Source organism: Crocodylus porosus, unplaced genomic scaffold (assembly GCF_001723895.1).
Source record: "Crocodylus porosus isolate Cpor-Errol unplaced genomic scaffold, CroPor_comp1, whole genome shotgun sequence".
Taxonomy (NCBI): Eukaryota; Metazoa; Chordata; order Crocodylia; family Crocodylidae; genus Crocodylus; species Crocodylus porosus.
The window spans coordinates 57351094-57366000 of NW_017728943.1; the positions used below are offsets into that span (position 1 = coordinate 57351094).

Sequence of the window (14907 nt, forward strand, 5' to 3'; positions counted from 1 at the left end):
GCTTTTTTTTCTGTTCTTTTTCTGTTTGTTTTTTTAATTGATGGTGCCTGGGGTTGTGGGGGTAGCCTTGGGGGCCTGTGGGTGCAGGTTGAGGGGTGGGAAAGCCATTGGGGGCACTGCAGCAGCTGGTGGGGGATGGGGCCAGGTGGGGCAACAATAAGGGGACTGGGGTGGGGCATGTGGGCCTTGCAAGGGGGTGGTAGCCCCTGTGGGGGCCATTTGGCCCCCATTGGAGGACCATACCTCTTGAGAGAGTGCCAGTCCCTCTGTTGGGTGTCCGAATCCCCTTTTCGGGGGTGTAGCCCTTACGTGGGGGCTGAACCCTTTGTGTAGAGGCTTAACCCCATGTTGGGGACCAACCCCTTGTGTGGGGGCAGCAAAATATGCATTCATGAATTCATGAAACCTGTATTTAGAGTTCACTTTATTATCATGATAAGCAACTTGCTTTAACATTGTAGATATATCAATAAAACATTGACTAACTGATCTCTCTCTCCCTTCCTCTCCCAGTCTTTTGTTTTACTTGTGGAGGAACATGGATTTGGGGGTATTTTAGAGAGTGATTTGGGGTTTGATTGGTTTTTTTAAATCAGGGATTTTTCAGTTTTCCAATAGGGAATATGAGAATTCCTGCTAGGGAGGCCAGTGGCAGGACTCTGCCTGCTTAGAGATGGCACCTTGGACCCAGCTGGCTGTGGCTGACCTTCTGGCCAAATGGGGCCAGAAGGACATGCTTTGACAGTTCAAAGCAGGCCACCACACCCGGAACATCTTCCTGGCAATAGCTGCCCAGATGGCCGGGCAGGGGACACAAATGGCAGTAGTACCACACAAAGGCCAACCCTACAACCACAGTCTACTGGCAGCTGGCCCAGAGGGGCAGATGCCTCACCCGGGTCTGGCAGGTGCGCAGCAGGTCACAGCCAGGCAGTAGCCCCCACTGTCAGACTGCTACAGTGGGTAAACGGTGCTGGGAACTCTCAGGGCTGCTTCAGCAGTCCAGCTGGCACAAGGAGTAGTGTCCACAAGTACCAATTAACTAGGCCCCAGAAGCTCCTGAGAGCAAGTAGCCCTGAGCTACTCGCCAGGATGGCTTTATTATACAGCTGGGGCCAGGACAGGGCAGCTTTTTATACTGCTGGGGACAGGACAGGTGAGGATTCAGGAGGAGGCAGCCAGGGTTATTTTGCCCCTAGTGGTACAATTTGCTCCACAACAAAGTGCATATCCAAGCACATGCGCTGAGGCAAAAAGCCCTGGCTCAGATTTGCACCGGTTCTATTTGAGCTGCTGCAAACACACGTTTACATGTGTGGACATGCCCATGGGGGCCAAACCATCTTTCAGACCAGGTTGGCAGGGTTTCACTTACCTTAACTCCTCTTACCTTAACCCTAGCATCACACACAAATACAACTGAAGACTTGAATGGAATCACTAACAAATAATACATGTAAACCAAAGGATAGCCAAGCCAATAGTCCAACAATGCTAATAAAATGGGATGTTAAAAAAATAAAAATCTATGCCAAGTGTCTGTACCATTAGTTTGCACCATATCCTGCTTCAGGTTTTCTGCATTGTCTTTATTTATTTATTCTGCAAAGCCCCATTCCAAGACTTTTGCAAATTATATAGAACGGACAGTTGTGAATTATAGTTCCTCATGTTACACAACTTCTCCCACTGAGAAGCCAGGTAGAAGTGTTTACTGAAGCTTTTGTTATTCTTTTAAAAACCCTCTGCAAATATATTTGTAGATCTGTTTTTATAGTGGAATTTTTAAAACTAGTTTTAAATACCATCATAAACTGACTAGCCCATGAATAAAGCCTCTCACTTGCAATATGTAGGACTGACTCAATTTCTCTCTCTCAACTCAGTACCCTGACAGGACTTTTATCACAGACCCCATGGCTATCCTCTGCCACTCCTTCCAGCCCCACTCCTGACTTTCCCTTACTGTTTTCTGGCTTCATTTGCTTTGCGGATGTTCCAAGGCTTCCAGTTTTTAAGCTGCACTGAAACTTCGATAAAACCAAAAGCCTTTTTACTCCTCAAAAACAGAATAGCAGGAGTGATAGAGCAAGGTTAAGTAGGAAAGCCAATAGTACCAACAGTGCCTTGGAGAACTCAGCTACTGTGGAGTCTCCCTTCAGCATTATTTCCCCCTCATTCTTCTCCTTCTCCCTTCCCTACCCATTATTTTCCTAATTTCCACTTATTTACATTCTCACTGACATCCTGCCACATTTTTAGCTTCCTTAGAGATCTCAGAACAGCAGAGACTCCCTATGCCTGACGAAGGGTGCTTGTGCCTGAAAGCTTGCAAAGAACTTTTTTCCGATTTTTTTCAGTTAATCTAATAAAAGATATCACATCTATCCAAAGAAGCTTGAATGCTCAGTACCCAGCAGTTCCCTTCCTCCCTTAAAAAAAATGCAAGTGCTCAGATGTGTAGCCTCTCTCCACAACAACTGCAGTATTTGGAGGGGCTAATGCACCTCACATTGCTGCATAGATACAAGTGACTTCTGTAGAAAGAACAAGTCATTCCAGTCACCCAAGGCTAGTTCGTAGAGGAAATACTGGGTTTAATGGCATGAACTGCCCACTGGTTTCTCTGTCTCCCAATGAAGTGTATAGCTCCACCTCACAATAGTTAGCTGTTAGCCTATGCAAGCTTTAAAGTGTTCACACCCAGTCAAGCATATTTTACCCCTCTAAATTTAAACTAGTCTTCCACCCTTTCCTATGTATGCTCCTTCACCCTTCTTGCTTTTTCTCTCCCCATCGGCCCTACCACTTTTTTGGTACATCTTTTCAGTGTTAGTTTTCTTAGTCCCAGTGTAATAATAATATAGTAACTCCCTCTTTCTTTTCTCATGCTGCATTCTCTCCTACTGTCCTCCAGGCCCTTACATCACTTCCTCCCATTAGTTTCCCCCTCTCTCTCCACCCAGCCTCCTACACCTGTGATACATGTTCTCTCTCACTTCAGAGAGAATGCTTTCTCTGCCATCTCCACATTATCACACTATTTGCCCTCAAATCAAAAAATGAAAGACTTTTTTCTTCTGGGTAGAAATGTCTAGAAAGTACCAGACTTCCAATAATTTGGAGAAAAGATAACATTATTGCTATCCTGAAACCTCAAAAGCCACCAGAGGACCTCACTCACTACTCGGCCTTACATACAAAGTCATGGAACACATAATCCTGAATAGAACAGAGAACATCATCGATCCCCAGCTTCCAAAAGAAGCAGCTGGCTTTCAGGTGCACCACTGACTATGTTACTTTACTTATATCCAACATAGAAAACAAATTTGAAACAAGGCAGAAGACAGGCAGTCTTTATTGATTTTACAGCTGCTTATGACATGATATGGCATCAGGGCCTCAAATATGAATTGTACTCCACGATACCTGACTGCAAGCTATGTGCATTCATGATGAACTTGATCTCCAGCAGATCATTCAAACTCGCTACCAGCCAAGGAGAAAAGCCGAGTATGAACCCTGAAGAATGGTGACCCCCACAAGGGTCAGTGCCTCTCCACATAAATATCCGAGACTTCCCTCATACAACATCCAAGGGATGCATGTATGCTGACAATGTCACCATAGTAATGTAAGGAATACACATGACAGAACTGGAAAAGACACCGAGTACTAACACTGAACTCATTGATGCCATTTGTGGAGACTAGCTGCAATCTCTTCTGGTATCTTCACTCTTCTATCTGGACAATCATTGAGCCAAGAGCATGCTGAATATCAGAGTAGGAAACCACATCCTACTGCATGAGCACTGGCAATGTGCAATTGACTGATGGTACACCCCCTGAGAGAAGCACTGATGACACCTGCAGGTGGTCGCCGCTTGCCACCCATCCCTCCCGACACCAACACTGCCAGCAGCATCTGTGGGCTGTCACCAATCACTGCTGGATGCTGCTGACGCTGCCGATGGCATCTGCAGGTGGTTGCCGACCACTGGTCTGCACTTGCCACCAACACTGCTGCAGCCACCTGCGGGAGCTCCCTGCTCATCCTGCTGCCACCCCCTGCAGGTGGTTGCTGCTCCCAGCCTCCAGGGCATGCATCATTCATGCCCATGGATATACCCCAGCCTACCTAGAAGTCACATTAAATGGCTTCTTCACCTATAAACACCACAGTCAGAAAGTCAGCAGCAAAGTCTCTGCACAGATAGCTGCCTTAAAATATTTAGCCAGCACAACATGGAATGCCAACCCCAAAGTGCTCAGAACCACTGCACTTGAACTGTTATAGTCCCCAGCAGAATACTGTGCACCTGTATGGTCCAGAAGTTGTCACACTAAGAAGCCTGATACTATTTAACAGTGTGCTGAGATTCACAACTGACTGCACAACTTATACAGACAAATGTACTTCTTGTACTTTTGGGCATTAGACCAAGTGACATAAGATGACCAATTGTAAAATCATTACTGCCAGTAGAGGCAAGAGATGACAAAAATCACCTGCTCCATCAACTGGTAACTGAAGACCCAAACAGATGCAGGCTCAGGAAGCTTAAAAGTTGTAAAATATTTCTACATGAAGCCCAAAAGCTCCTGGAAGAGAACCAAACCTATAGGCTAGGGATAGACATTTAAAAAGCCTAAGCCTAAATTGATTCAATCTTTGCAGGTCAGTCTAACTTCCCTAGGTGGAACTAGCTTGCAACTGTAAAGATATTCCCTCTGGACTGAGGAAATGCAGACACATGCCTGCAGTGGCTCAGGCTAGAAGCTGGGAGGCACTAGAGCAGCCCTCCCTTTCCTTTCTCAGTGCTGAGCTGAGGGAGTGGGATGTGGCAGGATGCTCTGATTAGGGAGGAGTGTAAACCCCTAACTTGCCTGCTCCATCCCAGGCTATTCCCCACTTACTGCTCAAGGGGCAGGAGTGTTGGCAGCCCTCCGCTAGCACTGTGAGACAAAGGGGGGAGTGTGTAGTGCATGCATCTGTTGATGATACTGAGCTTTGCAATCTTCTACTCCCTGCTTCTTCATACTGTCTGCAAACCTGACAGGCAAAGGAGCCAGCAGGGGCTGATAGCACAGTGTTTAGTAGCCCATCAACAAAACAAATGTCTCTCTTATTCAAGCTCTTCTTAAACAGCTTTTGCAAGGAAGGAACAGAGGAACATTACCAGCTAACCTGTTTATTAGCTCCAAAAAGCCCTAAGCGGACACTGTCTCGTCTGCTTGTCCCAGTGGAATTGGAGATGCGCGCACGCACACGCACAGATACCTCTAACCATTAGCTAGCATACCACATCCCTAGGGTCTGTGGGGCTAGAGTCCATGCTGTGGGAGATGGGAGGGAGGCAGGGGAAATCTCTGCTTGAGCAGCAGTGGAAGCCAGGCAGACCCTGCTGTGCCTGCAGTCTCCGCTGGAGCTCTGACTAGGGTACAGAGGGGTGGGGCCAGCTTGTTCTCTGGAGCAGAGTGCCCAGCCCAGGGCTGCAAAGCATCTGGGATGCTGGGGGATTCTCGTTTAAAACTTAAACCAAGAAGGGGTCTGGGACAGACATTGCATAAACTGGCTTGACCCAAATCAGTTAAGTCAGATACTACATTCAACCAGGTTTATCTTAAACCAGTTTCAGCCATTTTCAAGTTCAGCCCTGGTTTATGAGCACTGAACATGTGTTCTTTTACAGGTTTAAACCAGTTTCTGATCACTTAAACCAGTTTGTATAATATCTGTCCCTAGCCATAGGCAGCAACAGAATGGGGTGACCATTGGGAAAGGTCAGACCTATTCCTACAGCATTTTATACCAACACCAGATTAGTCCCCCATTGGGTACAACCTTGGCAGAGAAACATGGGTCAAGCTGAACACACTGAGATCTAGATACGGACAGTTCAAAACAACACTTCACAAGATAAACATCTTGGACAGGCCCTATGCGAATGTGGAGTCCAACAAATAACACAGCATTTAATCAAAAGCTGCAATCTGTATAAATGCCCAGGCAAGGTAGATGGAATCCATACATTGAGCAATACCAGTAGCTCATAGATTTGAAAGTTGACATCTGATGCTACATAAAAGCAGCAGCCCTCAAATTACTATTCTGTCTATCCGCCCATGTCACTTCTCTCTCACTGCCCTTGCCTCCTTAAATAATGATGTATTAGAGTCACTACCATAGTTTGCCTCTACTCAAAAGGTGTTCCAGGTCCTTACACAAGAGTTTTTTTCTTTCCCTTCCTGACAGTAAAGTGCAGTCAAAGGTTCCTATAGGCCACAACACTAGCATGGAATACAATTGCCTGGTCCTGTGACAAAAGTGTAGAAGGGCTTTTGTTGAGGTAATCAGTTCTTTACCAAATCTGCAGAGAAAATAATTCAACCTAAAGCTGCTTGCTTGGCAGAATTCAGCAGTGCTGCCAACTAAAACCAAGACATTTTGATTTCAAAGAGACCATCCACCTCAATCATTTAATGACACTAATTGATAGATACAACTTTAGAGATATTTATACAAGAGAATGCCATACACAGAAACTTCATCTGTACTTCCAGATATTAAACTCAATCTTCCCTCTTAACTGCTGGAACATATACTTATTGCTTGTCCTTTGTGAAACAAAAAAGCATAGTAAGTGGCTTCTATTCCTTTTTTTTTTTTTTTTTTTTAAAAGGGGTCTGGAATTGCTTTCTCCTTTTTTTCCTGCTTTGTGTGTGATCACAGCACCATCTGCTGGAAGTTATATAAAAGAAATAAGGACTTAAAACACCAGCCATGTAAGAAGAACTCTATAAAGTATAAGACTAGATGTCAAATATTGACTTCAAGGCAAATAAAAGTGCATGACTACTAGTTTAATGCCAAGATTTTTGTCACAGGTTTTATCATGTTTGGTATTGCTAGAAGAATCTTATTGGATGGAAGTTGTTACATGAAAAGCAAGATTTTTCTAATGATAGTACAAAAGCATCATTAATGGCCTTTTTTCAATATACTTGTGCAATAACTCTTCCTACATTTCCTTCTTGTGCTGGTGATGTATAGCATACAGGTACCATTTGCCTTCAAAATAACTTGCCTCCAAGTGGCACCTATGTCTCCTGGGGCTGTCTGCTTGCATGCAAGTACCCAACAGGTATGGGAACAAGCCATCTTGATTTCCAAAATGAATGCAGTCCAAAGAAGACCAGTCATCAATAGTACTTATTGGTATACTTATTTATTGGTATACTTATTTATTGGAGTGGAATATTTGGATTTATTCCACTCCATCCAGAAACTATAAAACTGTATCAGTAGTTCAAACAGTTTATTATGATGTTAGCCTCCTAATCTGCGCTAAAAATACCACACAGTAAATATGATAACATTGTATACTGCCATCATTAAAACAAAAACCAAAAACAACTCAAAGCTCAAACCACTTTAAAAATCACCGTCAAATACTGGTTTACATCCATTTTTTTATATTGTCATATGCTTCCAATCTATGTGCTGTTCTCAAGTAACAGATTTAGGCTTTGATACACAGAAAAATACAGTAGAATATAGTTACTTATATTCTGCTTAATTCTCTTTCCTGGCGCATAGGAGCAACTGCTTTCAGCTACATAGTATGTGTTGGAACATAACCTTAAATTTAACTGATTCAGATTACATAATGTATCCCTGTTTTCATTTCAAAGATTTCTTCCCCTCTAGTTTGCAAGGCTATGCATAAAACAATACAACCTAAAGCAGTGTTAATCAATTAATTTTAGACTCAAGGCATCCCTCCATATCTTTTTTTTTAATTGTATGACACCTGCTTTCAGAAAGGTAATTTATATATTACAGTACTTATTTCCTTGCAGAGGGGCCTTACAATGGGGATGGGGACTCATCCAGGCACAGAGAAAGCAGCCTGAGCCTATGCCTATCTGCTTAATGATGCATCATAATTTATCTCCTAATACCTGACTTATCACAGTACCCTTTGAAATATCTGGCAGAATCCCAAGATGTCCCTTCACCCTGGCTGCAGATTACTGTACCATGAGGGTTCCAAAACCAGCAGAGCAAACAAATCAGTTATTTTAATCTTGTGGTCTTTGAGCATTTAATCAGTCTGCTTCCCCTTAACATATACAATCTTACAGCAACTCAGCTTGACAGCAGGGCCAGATCTGCCCCCATCAGAGAAAATACCAACACAGGCATCTGGAAGTAAAATATCCTTAACAAAAGTCTTATTGCAGTTGTGTAGATTTCTTCCCATTTTTCTGCATAACATTTTATATTCCTCTTCATAGCTATTTTGATGAGAGTCTCTTTTTAAACTGGGTAAAGTTTTTAGTTCCATTTAAAGCAACACAGGCAATTGAGAAGGGAACCTTAACATCCAAGTGCAAAAACTTACTACATAAATAGCTGGGATTCTCTCAAGCAAGTTCAAACAGTGCATGGCAGAAGCATTTGCAATCTTTACTCAGCTCTGGCCCACGCTGTGATGGGCTATGCCTTTAAGGTCTTCTTGGATGCATTACAAATAACACAGTTTATATGGAGCCACTTTTGCATATTAATTGAATCAAGGGTTTGCAAAGCTATACTAGGCCAATGTTTACAGCCATGCAGCTCATGGCAAGTCAGGGTTTTGATTTCAATGGGAGTTACTGGTAATCAGAAGATCTGGAAAAAAAAAAAAAAAAGAAGACTGCCTCTATTTTAATACCTGAAGGCCCATAGCTCTTTCCCATTTCAGGCACCCATGTTAAAGGTAACATCAAACTCACCAAAATGGTTAATATTGATTTTAAGTAATTGAGGGTTTTTTCCCCCTATTCAGACTTTATAAATTATTAAAAACAAGCTTTTTACTTGCATAGCCTTATGTTCTTTAGCAAACAATCCTGGATTGTTTTGGGTCAGGAACTGTCTTGTTTGCAAGTGGCATGAGTTGCCTCAGTGTCAAGAAGAGATACTAGCCTGGTTAATGGGTTAAGGAATCTGCAGATTCTGCTAAATACTTGTCATCAACAATCTTGAACAGGACACAAGACCCTTCCCTCCTCCCACCCCCTTTTACAGAAGAGGAAACACAGCCCTTAGGATTTCTGCAAGATGAAGACTATTTTAGCATAGATGCAAAAAAACCCTTTTTCTTCCCACCACTCTTACACAGTCAGGCAGGCACATGACCCCGGTATTATGCTTCACCCATTTAATAATGCTTATAAAAAAAGTTCTCTGACACCCCTCATGGGGATTTCAGACATACAAAAAACCTTTGTATTTACATTCTCCTATTCTACAAAATGTGGTAGTCAAGTTTGCTTTAGTTACAAGTGTAATTAACTACTGCAAAGAACAAATAAGGTTTAATAGGCTTTCAGGGAAGCTTAAATTAGTTAGGAACACAAGTCACAACTGAGTAGCTTCTTAAAATAATGATTGTGCATCACTTCAAACCACTGCTTTCATTTGCAAGCTAAAACAGCAGCCATTCCCTATTATACCTGTGTATTATTAAGAATACTGTAGTTACTAATCTGTATTTTAAAGACTGGCAAGCAAATTCCACTCTGTGTCTACACAATTCCTTCCAATCTCTAGTATTCAGCAACAATAAACTTCAGTCATTTTAGTTAAACACAAACACAGAAGGGAGAAACACAGTGATTTTCAGTTTCTGCCTCCTGGAGAAAGTTGATCTGATTAATCCATACAGAAGGTTTTTAGGTATTGTGGCTAATTATTTAAGTTTTATTACACATCAATAGTCACAGAAAAATTAACTTCAAGCTTTAGAATGAAAGCTACCAGACATGTACAAGTCCTGGCATCAAATTCATTTTTCTGCCCAAAGGCCACACATTGTATGTTATTTAAATGAAAAGCACAAGCTGAACACAGAACCAAATAATTAGGTTATAACCAAATCATCATAGAGCCCTGCACATCAAGACAGACAGTAGTAAGTACAAATAAAATACAATATTTTTTAATGCCTTCAGGAGCTGGCTGATGGGAGCCACACCCTTTGCAAGAATGGTGAAGTTCTCACACCAGTGTGTGCTGGCAGCATTAATTCATGCTAGAGATATCCAGTATAAAAAGGCCCTTTGTACACAGGAGCGCTACACAAGCCCCAGCTCTTGTCCACAAGTTTATTTTAACATGAGTTCAACTATAGCAACAATCTAAGACAAATGCAGGCAATGTCTTCAAGTCACATTTGGGCCCCTTCGCTTCACTTTTCCCAGTTACCTCATTCTGAGGCTTTATGATCCTTCAGTACATGCTGCGGTTGAAGAAATTCACTGTTTTCTCTACCTCCTCACAAGCCTTATGCCATCCCCCTTACCCAAATCAGTCTTCAGGGTACAGTCATTTCCTGGCTCAACTCCTGCAGCCATTGTGAAGAGTTGACCAAACGGCCTACACAGTCTTTTCTAATCCACAAAAAGATTCCCTACTTAACCATACACAGTGAGTCGAGAAAACCTCATCTTCTCCCCTATTTATAAAGTTAAGGCCCAGCTGTCATGTGGACTGTTTTTTTCCCCTACCTTGCACAATTTTTTACACCTGTGAAAAGTAGGAGTTAAAAAAGGCTGTCCTAAGTGAAAAAAAAGCAGCAGGGAGGTAGGGCTCTGAAAGTGATGAGTGTGAAACAGATTTGTTCCAAGTGGGACAGTCACAATCTATTTCAGTGATTTATGTTTGTGGAGTCAGCTCATTTACTGTGCTTTGAATATACCCTGTATTAAAAAAATTCACCTTTTGCTACACTTCTACTGTGAATCACTTCTAGTTATCAGGACTTGGAATTGTTTCCCCTTCAATACCCTAATCCTGCAAATATTTCAGATGCGTGGTTAACTCCACTGTTAAATTAAATTCATAGATAAATGATTGGCAAGACGGGGAGGTTAAGCCTCATCCATGTTTCCTTTACTCCAAGAAAGGAATGCATTTTGTTCTGTGCAATAATGCTGATTAATCTTGTTTAGAGATAAAACAGGTATTTTCAGCAACTCAGAAATAGATCCTTGTGTTCCCCCTGCCACTTGAAACTTAGATAGGAATACCAAAATGCATGTTAGAACAGCTAGTTTAACTAATCTCTGAAGTGTGAACAGTCACAGGCTAATTTAGCTAATTTGACTATGCACAACTGAGCACTCCCACCCACATAAAAATACAGCAATGGAATATACCTATTAAAATCTATGTGGCTATGGATGGCAGTAAGTGTAGGGTGTGCTGACATGTTGCAGGAGTAGAACCTAAGTATCTGATCTGTGTCATTTTAAGCTTTACCATGCTGCTTCCCTCTTTGCTGTTCTTTGCACATCATTAATAAGAACACAGATCTCTGAGGCCACTAAAAATATAAAAAGGTCCGTATTTACTTTTTTATGGATCAGTCAGGAATTGCCTTCTTTTTTCTTCATTTCACCATTAACATTATGAAGAATAACATATGGAGAATAACTAGGCCAGAATAAAAAATTAACATATATTTTGTATTGTCAGACTGCAAAGTAGGCAACTAATTCAATAGGAGGGAGAAGACAAGTCATGTCAGTTAGCAACTGCAGCCCCAGAGAGCTAGTTTGGATTAATTCACCTTTATATATATATTTATTATTATTATTATTAATATATGGCATACCTCGTAATGTCTATATTGAAGCATCTGAATTATTTATTTTCTACAAAGGCTGGGTGTGCAACTGTTACCAGGAAAATATATGAACAACTCTACCATCAAAAGCTTATTTTGGATACAATGGTGAAGTGAAAGCTCAAGGGTACATTTTAACACTAAAAGCACAGTAAAGGCAGAGCACAAGTGATGTGGTACATAGCCATATAAAAAGCAAGCCTGCATGTAAAAAGTGAGCATGGATTTACATACATAGGTTTGCACGATTCTCTGTAAATGTACTTACTTCTCTGTGTAGATAAATAGCTTAAGTCTAAAGGGAAATGTTTCTGTACATACACCCAAAAGGAAAGCAAGACCAAGCATGTGTATTCCTATATATAACATACATATAATGTACAATATGAATGAGCACTCTTGTTCAGTGTTTCCACTGAATATAGCTCTACATGCATGTGTGTATAAAAATGTGTGTATGCGTGTGTGTGTGTGTGTGTGTGTGTGTATATATATATACACACTAGCAAAATGCCCATCAAGAATTGGGGGGGGAGAACAGAGCCCCAAGCGCCCCCCATCAGGGTCCACTCCCCCCGCCTTGGGCCCAGGCCTTACCACCTGCCCTGTGTTCCCTGCAGGGGGGGGGCAGGACAACTGCAGCTTTGCAACCCCCACCCCACCCCCTGTGTCCCCACCATCATGGCGGTAGGCTGCCTTCTGTCAGAATGCTTCTTCATATTCTGATCAGAGCGTGAATAAAGCACTATGGACGGACAGACAGACTTAGGCTTTTATAATATTAGAATATCTATCTATCTATCTATAGATATGTATGTGTGTGTGTGTATATTATATGTATATTTATATAATATACACACACATAATTATTTAAATACATGCCAATATTTAAATATGTGCATTTACATAAACATATATACAATTTATATAAGTGCATATATAAATGTATAATATAATATACATAATCTATATATAAATAAAATATACATGATATATATTATACATATAATACATATACAATATTTAATATAATATATACATAAATATAAATTCTAATTATGTTGATATATACATATATGGAAATAAAACATAACTGTATAAGGAAACACACATATAGATAGGTAGATAAAAACATTTATCTGTGTTTATAAATGTATAAACAAATTTGTTTCATTATATATTTGGGGTCAGGAGATGTGTGTTTATCTGTGGTATACACTGTATGTATGTGTGTGCCAGCATAAACTATATCATGTATACATACATACATACATGTAGACACACGCACACTGCACACGGAAGCTCCCGCCGGCCCGGCTGCCGCTTCCCCAGTGCGTGCGGACGCCCGGTGCAGGTCTCACGTGCCTAACGGGGTTGCACAGCGCAGCTCCCCCCCCACGTGCTGCCCCCGGGCCGGAACCAAACAAAGAAATAGGGAGCCGAGCAGGGAGCGGGGCGGGAGACCGCGGTGGAGCGGGCGAAAAGGAGATGTGCTCCAGGTGAGGCTCGAACTCACAACCTCGGCATGGCTCTGCTGCGTACTGCTGTATAAGTACCGCGCGCTAACCGATTGCGCCACTGGAGCCCTGACATTGAGTCCTCCCAAACGCTTTATCAACGGCTTAGCGGGGGGATGGTGAAGAGTAGCAGATGTGTTACTTCCGCTAGCGCTTCATGCGGGTTGGGGACAGAGGGGGGAGTCAACTGCGTCGCCTCTGAGGCCTCACGGGCTGCCCCGCCCCCGCCAGCAGGGATGAGGCGCAGGTGGCGGGGGGTAGGGGAAGGCCCGCGGATGTGTGCGTTCCGTCACCGACACGCGGCTGGGCCTGGCCCGCTGTGACGTGACGCGGCCTGCGAACCCGCCCCAAAGCAACGGGCGCAGAGCTTGGGGGAGCCCACGTGACTCCCTCTGTGACAGGGAGGGGTTACCGCAGAGCTCCGGGTGACTCCCGCGGCGGAAGCGGTGTGTATGCACTGCGCCGTCACGGGCAGGGCTGCAGGGGGCTGCCCTTGGGCGGGCAGGACGGAAGACTGCTGCAAGCGCCACCGCAGCGCCTTGGTGCAGGGCGCAGAGGCCTCTGTCACCTGCCCCCACTCAGTCGTGCATGCAGGGGCCTGGTGGATGTTCCCCCACTCCAGACACTGGGGCTAGTGCTGCAAGAGCTGGCTTCGTAGCCGATCCCCGCCAGCATTGACATGGGTGGTATTTAAGACACTGCTACGTAGGCACTGGGCCAAAATTCAAGTGGCAGCGCTCCAGTACAGACATCCCCAAAGCTGGCTTTGTAGAAAATTAGGGTGGGAGGGCACTCAGAAGGTATCATCCAACCCTCAGCTCAAGGCAGGCCCAGCCCCAGCTAGATCATCACAGCCAAAGCTTTATCCAGGTTGGCTTTAAAACCTCCACAGATGGAGAGTCCACCATCACCCCAGGTAACCCATTCCCAGTGCTTCACCACCTTCCTAGTGAGAAAGTTTTTCCTAATGTCCAGCTGAAACCTCCCTTGCTGCAACTTGAGACCATTGTTCCTTGTTCTGTCATCTGCCACCACGGAGAGCAGTCTAGCTCCACCAGGTTTCAAACCACCTTTCAGGTAGTTGAAAGCTGCTGTTAAATTCTTCAGTCTTCTCCAGGCTAAATAAGCCCTCAGCCTCTCCACAGAAATCATGTCCCCCAGCCTCCTTACCATTTTTGTTGCTGTCCACTGGACTCTTCAACTTATCCACATCCTTTCTGTAGTGGGGGACCCAAAACTGGACACGCTACTCCAAATGTGGCCTCACCAGCGCTGAATGGAGGGGAATAATTACTGGAAGGGACTTTGTGAAATCTGGCAGTTTTCTGACCTGTAAAATATCTTTCATGAAAGGGAGGCTGCCCTTAGAGACTGACAAGTCTAAGGTACTCTTTCTTTTCCAGTAGTCAGCTCTTCTGACCTGGCTTACCTTAAGGGCATATTACATAGCTCCAACTGCCCCTTACACCACACCCATGCCTCACAGATGCCATTGCACAGTCACTCTCTTGTTGGGGCCTCTGTCCTTTCAGCCTCCACCCCTTTTTCTCTGGCTGCAAGCCTCCATCCTGGCCCACTGGTTTGTGTCTGGGTCTCTTGGCCTTTGCCCTTAGTCATAAGTAGCTCTGGACCTCCAGCCCTTATCTCTTACTCTGGACCCCTGGCCACGGTCTCTGCCTCTCCTAGGCTGCTGTTTGACCCCAG

The 14907-nt window shown here is 43.5% G+C and overlaps 1 non-coding gene across 1 annotated transcript; it reads right to left on the minus strand.

Moving 5' to 3' along the window:
• Positions 1–13177: 13177 nt before the first annotated feature.
• TRNAI-UAU lies at positions 13178–13271 on the minus strand. Its single transcript has 2 exons — positions 13234–13271; positions 13178–13213 (listed from the first exon to the last, which is right to left on the minus strand). It is a non-coding gene; the product is annotated as a tRNA-Ile (tRNA).
• Positions 13272–14907: the final 1636 nt, after the last annotated feature.